This window comes from Chiloscyllium plagiosum, chromosome 13 (genome assembly GCF_004010195.1).
Source record: "Chiloscyllium plagiosum isolate BGI_BamShark_2017 chromosome 13, ASM401019v2, whole genome shotgun sequence".
In the NCBI taxonomy this organism is placed as follows: Eukaryota; Metazoa; Chordata; class Chondrichthyes; order Orectolobiformes; family Hemiscylliidae; genus Chiloscyllium; species Chiloscyllium plagiosum.
In genome coordinates this window covers 30,803,863-30,813,696 of record NC_057722.1, presented here as the reverse complement: position 1 = coordinate 30,813,696, position 9,834 = coordinate 30,803,863, and the positions used below count along the sequence as shown (strand labels likewise).

The window sequence follows — 9,834 nt, the reverse complement described above, 5'->3', positions numbered from 1 at the left end:
CAAAAGTAATTGGCTAAAGAAATAACTGTGACATGAGCTAAATGGTTTAGAGCAGCAAGTGATTGGGAAGCTGGAATTAGCTGCCTGAGAGTATGGCAGAGGTAGGTTCAATTCACTTTTGGACTGGTCCAATTATCAACATTTTCTGATGAAAATAATAGACAATTTATATTTTATTTTGGTTTAATCAATTCCACTGAATGCAAGAAAGGCACTTAAAATGGCCAATCATAAGTTGCTAAGGTTTAAAAAGCCCATCCTCCACTTGTGATTGCTAAATAATCTGTAACTAACATTTCAAAAGTAAGTACTACAAAGAATGCTATTTAGACTCCTAACAATGGTTAATTTTGTTGTTGACAGGAAGAAAGCAGTAAATTTCACTAGAAATGTACAATTTTGATAAACAGAATGAGCCACATGCAAACATTAATGGGTAGTAGATAGCTTTGTTGGAGAATTGTTCTAAGTGAATTCTGGAAACAAAATCATAGGTTTGCAGCAATTACATTGTGTTGTCATGTACCTCTACAAAGTTATTCTGCTCTAACAGGAACAGTAATCTCTTTGATTTTGTTATACTGCAGTTCCCCAACTACTGGAGTGAACATGCTTTAGGCAACTACAATATTTTAAACAAATTACATGATAATTCTGAGCACAAAAGAGAAATTCTTGCAATAGCTGCTCACTGCCATTTCTCTCTAGATTTGATGTATTATGACTAATCATATAGCATAGAGATATGGAACATTTTCCTCGCTATAGTAGTGCAGGCTGTTGCGAAGTGCTTCAGAATAGATGTTGCATTTTCAGAGAAAAAGAGAGAAGTCAAATGTCATAGTATTTGTGAAGAGTGTAGCCAATGATGAAGAAACAGTGTGAAATAAATCACTTTATTTCCACTAAGACTAGTCATATAACTTATCACTGAATCACACAATGGTTGGAGCACAGGAGGTGGCTACTTAGTCTGACGTGTCTGTGTTGGGGAGCTATTCACCCCCTGCCATGCCCAGCTTTTGCCATGTAGCCTTTCACTTACTGTCCTTTCAGAGACCAATCCCATTTCGTCTTGAATGCTTGAATTGAATGCACTCTGCCCTACTCTGAGGCCACTCATTCCAGCTCCTGACCAATTGCTGCATGAAACCATTTTTGCTCATATCACTCTCATTTCTTCAGCCAATTACTTTCAATCTGTCCTTAACATTTGCATCAATGGGAATGGGATAGATCTTGGAGTTTAAGGATGAAGAACATTGTGCATCTGTAAAGAAGTAGGAGTCGCTATACAACCTAAGTTAGTTGCTTGTTCGTTTGTGTGTGCATATAAATCGTGCAATGAGTCTCATTTCTTTACTCAGCGAGTCGTGAGTTCATGGAATGCGCTGCCTGTGGGAGTGGCAGAGTCAGAATCATTGGCGAACTTTAAGTGGCAATTGGATAGGTACATGGATGGGTGCTTAAGCTAGGACAAATGTTCGGCACAACATCGTGGGCCGAAGGGCCTGTTCTGTGCTGTATTGTTCTATGTTCTCTATGTTCAGTAGCAGTGGTGGACTCTCCCTCTTTATGGGCATTTAAACGGGCATTGGATAGGCATATGGAGGATAGTGGGCTAGTGTAGGTTAGGTGGGCTTGGATTGGCGCAACATCGAGGGCCAGAGGGCCTGTACTGCACTGTATTTTTCTATGTTCTATGTTCTAAGTGCAAAAACCAAAACCCACACTACACCTTACCTCTTTTCTTCCCACTATCAGAGTCCCAAACTCTTTCCAGGTGAAATAGCAATTTGCTTGTACTTTCAAATGTGTGTACTGTATTCAATGCGCATGACTGTTCTCCCTACACTGGGAGACAAAATGTAGATAAGGCAACCATTTTGTTGGATATCTTCATCCAGTCTGCAAGCATCAGCCTGAATTTCCAATTATTTGTCACATTAATTTGTTGTCTCTCTCCCAGCTATTTCATGTCACCCATGTCATTCTATCGTCATATTACTAGTAAACTTCAATCTTTCACCCTACAAATGCATCTTATAACTAGGAGCAAGGAAGCATGTGGGCAACACAGACTATATTGCAAAGACAGGTAAGTGAATAAGACATGCCCATACAAAGCCCATCTTGCATGACCCACAAATAAAAGAAATCAGTCTTCTGGTGTGAGAATGGAAGAAAGAACCACCTTATAGAAGGTAGCCAAGAACAAATGTGTCATGAGAAAAGGGATCAGCCACAGATTTGATTTTGTATCATAGAATATAATCCTTATAGCGTGGAAGCAGGCTATTTGGCCTTTCAAGTCCACATCAACCTTTCGAAGAGCACTCCACCCAGACCTACCCTGTAAACATGCATTTCCCATGGTTAACCCATCCACCTGCAAATCCCTGAACACTATGGGAAACGCAGCATGGTCAATTCACCTAATCTGCACATCTTTGGACTGTGGAAGGAAACCAGAACACCCAGAAGAAACCCACACAGACATGGGGAAAATGTGCAAATCCACACAGACAGTTGCACGAAGGTTAAATCGAACCCAGGTCCCTGGCGCTGTGAGGCAGCAGTGTTAACCACTGAGCCACCGTGCCATCCCTTTGAAAAGTACATATCTGAATGGGACTCGGAAAAGAGTCACCAGATAATTACATTATCATGAGAAATACAATGTGTATAAATGTAATTAGGTCAGCCAAATTAAAACCTGAGGCTTGCAACTATTTCAGAGCAACTTGGTAACAACTGTTTTAAGGACCAAAAATATAGCAGTGAACCACATTGGCTCAGAGTCTATCAAATGACCTCTCTGCTAAAGTTGTGTGCTCACAGCGATTCATTGTCAGACAGAAGCAGAAAAATGTATACTCATTATGCTACATCATAAACAAGGAAGAATTACTCAAGAATTTTGATCTACCTTGCAGTTGGAATGTGAAATGGAAAGGGTTAAAAACAGCTGTAGTGAAAACTATCGAAGATGGAAAGAGACAATTCACACAACACCAGGTTATAATCGAAAGCTTGTGGTTTCAAATAAACCTGTTGGACTATCACCTGATGTGGTGTGATTTTTGATTTTGTCCACCTCAGTCCAACACTGGCACCTCCACGCCATAATTCAAGGTAGTAGTACCCTGCATGACTGACAGATGAAACTAAAACTGATGGTAACTGTAAAAGGATGCTGAAAATTAAATCCACCACAGGGGTTTCTGTAACAATGATTAGATGGATGTGGATGGAGTTAGTTTGCAGATTGATAATGTGTGGAATCTTAGTGTCCAAAGAAAAAAAAGTGCAGCATATCGGTGCACTTTTCAGAATTGATGAGATCCAGGGATCCATATGAAGAAATAATCGTTCTAATTTTAGTTCTAACAGAGGTCCTTGTTCAGCCTTCAGATGGATACCTCAAGAACAGATTCAAAGTTCACGATTGTCCTGAATGGAATAGGTAGATAGAGAAAACAACCTTCACAATGTTTAAAAAATGCATGCTGTCCTGCTTGCTATTTTGTGCAGTTTTTAGATTTTTTTTAAGATTCCCTACAGTGTGGAAACGGGCCCTTCAGCTCAACAGGTCTACACCGACCCTCCAAAGAGTAACCCACCCAGACCCATTTCCCCCTGATTAATGCACCTAACACTACGGGCAATTTAGCATTGCCAATCCACCTGACCTGCACATCTTTGGACTATGGGAGGAAACCGGAGCACCCGGAGAAAACCCACATAGACGCGGGGAGAATGTGCAAATTCCACACAGACAGTTGCCCGAGGCAGGAATTGAACCCGGGTCCCTAGTTCATTATCAAGTCATGAAAACACCTAGCACAAAAGGTGGCACTAGGTTGTTCAAAAAACATGGAATGTCCAACTGAATAGATATAGGGAAATAACGAAAAAAGCATTTTTGTTATCTGCAATTTTATTGTATGCCAGCGTCTTTGAAAATGAAAATATTTTTTAAAAAGATGGTTCTAAGTACTTGCTTCATTTGGTTGGAATTCTGAAGAAGAGTCATACTGAACAACATATGTTAACTCTGTTTTCTCTTCTGAGATGTCACCAGCCCTGCTAAATCTCTCGAGCATCCTCTTTGCTTCAGATTTGCAGCTTCTGCAGCATTTTGCCTTTGTTCCAAGACTCTTTTTGCACTTAGTTCTGCCTTCCAATAAAGACAGGGCCTGTTGCAATGTATTTAGGTGTTACTGAAGAGCAGTTCAATGTTGACAAGCAGGGAGATTGAAAGTCAGTATGTGAGAAAGAGAGACAGAAGGAGATTGCATGTTAGGTAAGATTACTGGTAACTGCAACGAAAAGCAATTGAACTCAAAAAGCTTTGTAGAGTTGAGGATCAGAGAAGTCACAGATCAGTTGAGTAGCTCTGTGTTTCAAGGGCTCAGGGAATTAGATTACTTACATTAGATTACTTAGAGTGTGGGAACAGGCCCTTCGGCCCAACAAGTCCACACCGACCAGCCACACAGTCAGTCGCCTGAGTCGGGAATTGAACCCAGGTCTCTGGCGCTGTGAGGCAGCAGTGCTAACCACTGTGCCACCATGCCGCCCACCCTTAAGCTCTTAAGAGCTTAATTAATAGTTCATTTAATACAGCAGAATGTTGAGGTTGAACACATCACAACACAACTTGTCTTGAGAGTAAATACTGGAGTCTAGTTTTTCAGGAATCCCATAGAACACAGTCCCTGGAAAGGAAGGTGGCTCACCAACATTGAACAGTCATTGTGACAGTCATTGATAGAATTGCTTTGGAGGGAGTTTCTAGGCCAAGTCATCAAAAGTGAAGAACCCCTTATGAGTTTGGAATGAGATTTGGTGAACCACAATGTCACTAATGTTTTAGGGTGATTGCTAAAACCCCAATGGGAATTATTTTGATCACTTTTGCTATGTGATGTGCTCTGTTGGGTGTTAAAGCATTATTTGTTTTACCCATATTTCCCTCATATTAAATTTGAGATGTTAAATTACAAGTAATATTCATCTTTGCATAACATTTTTCTTGTCAATTTTCTTTGAATGTTTGTTGAAGTCAGTTTTATTTGTGATTAACTTGTTCTTCATCAACTAAAAAAACCTGGCTGAATTGTTGCTAATACTAAACCAGACTAAGTTTGAAGCTATATCACCATCTAATTTAATAGAAGTGGGACTAGAAAGTGTGACAATGCTGTCACTTTAAAAAAGTTATTTTGTCCTTGTCTTTTAAAAGAGAGGTTGTAAAGGCAGAGGTCTAGGTTTATGAGACCATTAGTTTTTTTTAGGAACCCTTTAGCAATGGAAAGGGATTGGCCAGTTCTCCCAGTCCAGGCTTTCCAGTTTTCTTTTAGCTGCAGCAGTCACATGATGTGAGAATCCAGAAGAGCTGTAAGCTTCAGTAAATGATTCTTCTGACTTTCTCTGAGATCTCTCCCTGGATGTTGTTCCCTCCGGCCTGTAAGAATCTGTGTTTGAATCTACCTTTCTGCCAAGGGGTGTGATTATGGGATGTTACTATATTAATACAGTTAATTAGTTAAGTTGCCGTATCGGGTTGGTTAAGTTTCCCAACGGTTAAGTTATTCTAAATTCCACTTTCCTTTGTTCGTGTTTCAAATGTAATGTTTAAATAAATTCTGTTTTGCTTAAAGCAGAGTGGTTTGACCAGTTGCATCACGTCCGGAATATTCACTGCACATCTGCCTTTAAAATAAGAAAAAAGTTCAGGTCTAGGCTACCTGCTTAAAATACAGGGGCTCTGGCTTGGTCCATAACAGACTGGGGACTCTTGTCGGGATTGACGCTACAATTCCAATTTGGGTTTGGGATTGTTAGACTCAAAGGTAGTGAGAGGTAGATTTAGTGTCCTTGAATTCGGTTGGTTCAAACAGTGCTTTGCATAGTAATGGCTCTTTCAGTCACTAAGAATTTTCTGGGGATGGAACAAGTGACTTTGGGGGTTTTACAAAAGGTGACCAAGGCAAGGTTGTTGGATTTAGCAGATAAGCTGGGGTTGGGGTTGCCTTTGTCTGTGAGAAAAGGAGAGGTAATTACAGCAGCAGGTAGACATTTAAATCTTCAGGAAATGCCATCAGAATCTTTAGAAATGGTTAGAATTCAAATGCAGATGAAGCAGCTTGAACATGACAAAGAATTGAAACAGTTTGAATTATGGCTAAACACAGAGGAAAGAGAAAAGAAATGAACCACTTTAACAGAACAAAAAGAAAAGGAAAGAATTGCTCTGGAAAAGCAAAAAGAAAAGGAGTGGAAGGCCCTAGCTGAAGAAAGGGAAAAAGAGAGAATAGAAAGGAGAAAGAGAAAGAGTCTAAACTTCAGAAGTTGGCAATTAGACAAGTCAACTTAAAAGGATGGAGGTGTAGGTAGAAGGCAGGGTTACTGAGGAGGACAGTGATGATGAGCAAATCCATCATTGCCAAAGGCCTCGTGGGGATCTGTTTAAATGTATCGAAGCATTGCCTAAATTTGAGAAGAAGGATGTAGAACCTTTTTCATTTCATTTGAAAAAGTGGCTAAACAAATGAAGTGGCCATTGACCATATGGGTTTTGTTGATCTAAACAAAGTTGGTAGGTAGAGCCAATGAGGTATGTGCAACACTATCAGCGGAGGTATCTGGGATGTATGAGGAAGTGAAGAAAGCTATCTTAAGTGCATATGAGCTTGTGCTAGAAGCCTACAGACAACATTTCAGGAATCTAAGGAGGAACCCTGGTCAAACATACATTGAGTTTGAAAGGATCAAACAAAGTAATTTTGATAGGTGGCTAAGGGCATTAAAAATAGATCAAACATATGGCGTTCCTAGAGAGATGATTCTTTTGAAAGAGTTCAAAAATTCACTTCATGAGGAAGTAAAAACTCATGTGGAAGAGCAGAGAGTTAAAACAGCATGATTAGCAGCTGAAATGGTTGATGATTATAACTGGGTGACCAGAACTGGACACAGTATTCTAGAAGAGGCTTCACCAATGTCCTATACAATCGCAACATGACTTCCCAACTCCTTTACTCAAATGATTGAACAATGAAGGAAAGCATGCCTAACGCCTTTTTAAACTCCTGTCTATATGTGCTGAAAACTTTAAAGAATTATGTACCTGCACCCCTAAGTGCATCTGTTCTACAACTCCACCCAAGGCCCTGTCATTAATTGTATGAGCCCTAATCTTATTTGTTATGCCAAAATGCAATACCTGACATTTATCCAGATTGAATTCCACCTGCCATTTTTCAGCCCATTGGCCCATTTGATCAAGATTCCTTTGTATTCTTAGAAAACCTTCTTCACTATCTATAATGTCACTGTAGGTGTCATCTGCAAACTTACTGGCCATGCCTTCTATATTCTTATCCAAATCATTTAGATTAGATTGCCTACAGTGTGGAAACAGGCCCTTCAGCCCAACATGTCCTCACCGACCCTCCAAAGAGTAACCCACCTCCCCTCTGACTAATGCACCTAACAACTATGGTCAATTCACCTGACCTGCACATCTTTGGACAGTGGGAGGAAAATGGACTACCCAGAGGAAACCCACACAGACACGGGAGAATGTGCAAACTCCACACAGTTGCCCAACATTGGAATCGAACCTGGGACCCTGGCGCTATGAGGCAGCAGTGCTAACCACTGAGCTACCATGCTGCCCCATGAGTCCTCTTCTGTTTACATAAATGACAAACAAAAGAGGACCCAGAACTGATCCCTATGGAACACCAATCTGCAAAGCAACACTCCACCATTACTCTCTGTCTCCTGCCAATAAGTCAATTACATATCCAATTGGCAAGCTCACCCTGAATTCCAAGTGACCCAAGTTTATCAAATAGCCTACCATGCAGAAACCCGTTGAAGTCTTTACTGAAAGCCAAATAAACAACGTCTACTGCTCTGCCACCAATCATTTTAGTAACTTCCTCAAAAAACTCAATCAGGTTTGTGAGGCATAATTTTCCTCACACAAAACCATGCTGACTATCCCTAATCAATTTCTGCCTCTCTAAATGTCCATAAATCCTAACTTTTATAATCACCTCCAACAATTTACCCACAATCGAAGTCAGACTCATAGGTCTATAGTTCCCTGGTTTCTCCTTACAATTTTTCTTGGATGCTGTCTGACCTGCTGCGCTTTTCCAGCAACACATTTCCAGCTCTGATCTCCAGCATCTGCAGACCTCACTTTCTCCTCAATTTTTCTTGAACAAAGGTATAAGATTAGCCACCCTCCAATCATCAGACACCTCACCTGTAGCATAGATGATGCAATTTTGTGCAAAGCATCTCATAGTTTCCTCCCTTACTTCCTACAATTTTCTGGGATACATTAGATTCAGTCCCAAAGATTTATTCACTTTTAAATCTTGAAGATCTCTCAAACTTCCTCTTCTTTAATGTGAACTGTTTTTAAAACATCAAAATTTATTTCTCTACATTCTCTCAACTGCATTTCTTTTTCTGCAGTAAAAAAAATGATGTGAAATATTCCTTTTGTATCTCTCTCCCATTTCCTGGGGTTCAACACAGCAGCGACCTCCTTGACCTTTAAGAGGTCCTACTCTCTCTCTCTAGTTACCCTTTTGCTCTTCATGTATTTATAGCAGCTCTTTTGATTATCCTTAACCTTACCTGCCAATGTTGTCTTATATCCCTTCTTTGCCTTCCTGATTTCTCTCTTTAGAATGCTCTTAAACTTTTTATATTGATTAAAAGATTCATTTGAACCAAGTTATCCACATCTAAAATAAGTTTTTCTTTTATTCCTGACTAGTACCTCAATATCTTTATTCATTCATTGTTCCTTAATCTCACCAGCCTTACCCTTCACTCTAACAGGAACAAAATGTTTCTGAACTTTGTCCTCACACTCTTGTACATTTCTCACTTGTCAGACATTCTTTTACCTGCAAACAGTTTACTCCATTCAACTTGTGAAATGTGACTTCGTGTAAGAAGGCTTCTAAGGAGAATCCTGGGAACTATAAACCTGTGAGTCTGACTTTGGTGGATAAGTTGTTGGAAGTGATTCTGAAAGATAAGATTTATATGCATTTGGAGAGGCAAGGAATGATTAGGGATAGGCAGCATGGTTTGTGCAAGAGAAATCGTGTCTCTCAAACTTAATTGAGTTTCTTGAGGAAGTAATCAAGAAGATTGATGACAGCAGAATGTTGTCATTGTTTACTTGGACTTCAGTAAAGCCTTTGACAAGGGTTCTGCATGGTAGACTAATTAGTAAAGTTAGATCACATGGGATTCAGGGTGAGCTTGCCAATTGACACAAAATTAGTTTAATGGCAGGAGACACAGTGATGTTAGAGTGTTGTTTTTCAGACTGGAGGCCTGTGACCAGCAGTGTTCCATAGGCTGGGTTCATCTTTGTTTGTTATTTATATAAATGATTTAGGTGAGAATATAGAAGGCATGGTCAGTAAGCTTGTAGATGACACCAACAATGGTGGTATAGTGGATAGTGAAGAAGATTATCTAACATTACAATTGAGTTTAATTTGGATAAATGTCAGGCAATGCAATCTGGTAAAACGAGCAATGGCAGGACTTATACAATTTATTGTAAGGCCTTGGGTAGTGTTATAAAACAGAGCGAGACCTAGGGATTCAGGTACATAATTCTTTGAAGTTTTTATCACATATAGATAGGGTGGCTAAGAAGGGGTTTAGCATGCTTTCTTTCAATGCTCAGACCTTTGAGTATAGGAGTTTAGATGTTATGCTGAGGCCATTGATGAGGCCTCTTCTGCAGTACTGTGTCTAATTCTGGTCACCCAGTTATAG

General features: G+C 39.9%; 1 long non-coding RNA gene across 1 annotated transcript in view; it reads right to left on the bottom strand.

Moving 5' to 3' along the window:
- Positions 1-9,036, bottom strand: part of LOC122556297 — an 82,354-nt gene extending 73,318 nt beyond the window's left edge. Inside the window, exon 1 of the long non-coding RNA XR_006313490.1 lies at positions 8,943-9,036. This is a non-coding gene — a long non-coding RNA (uncharacterized LOC122556297). The remainder of the gene's footprint in view (positions 1-8,942) is intronic.
- Between the last annotated feature and the right edge of the window lie 798 nt (positions 9,037-9,834).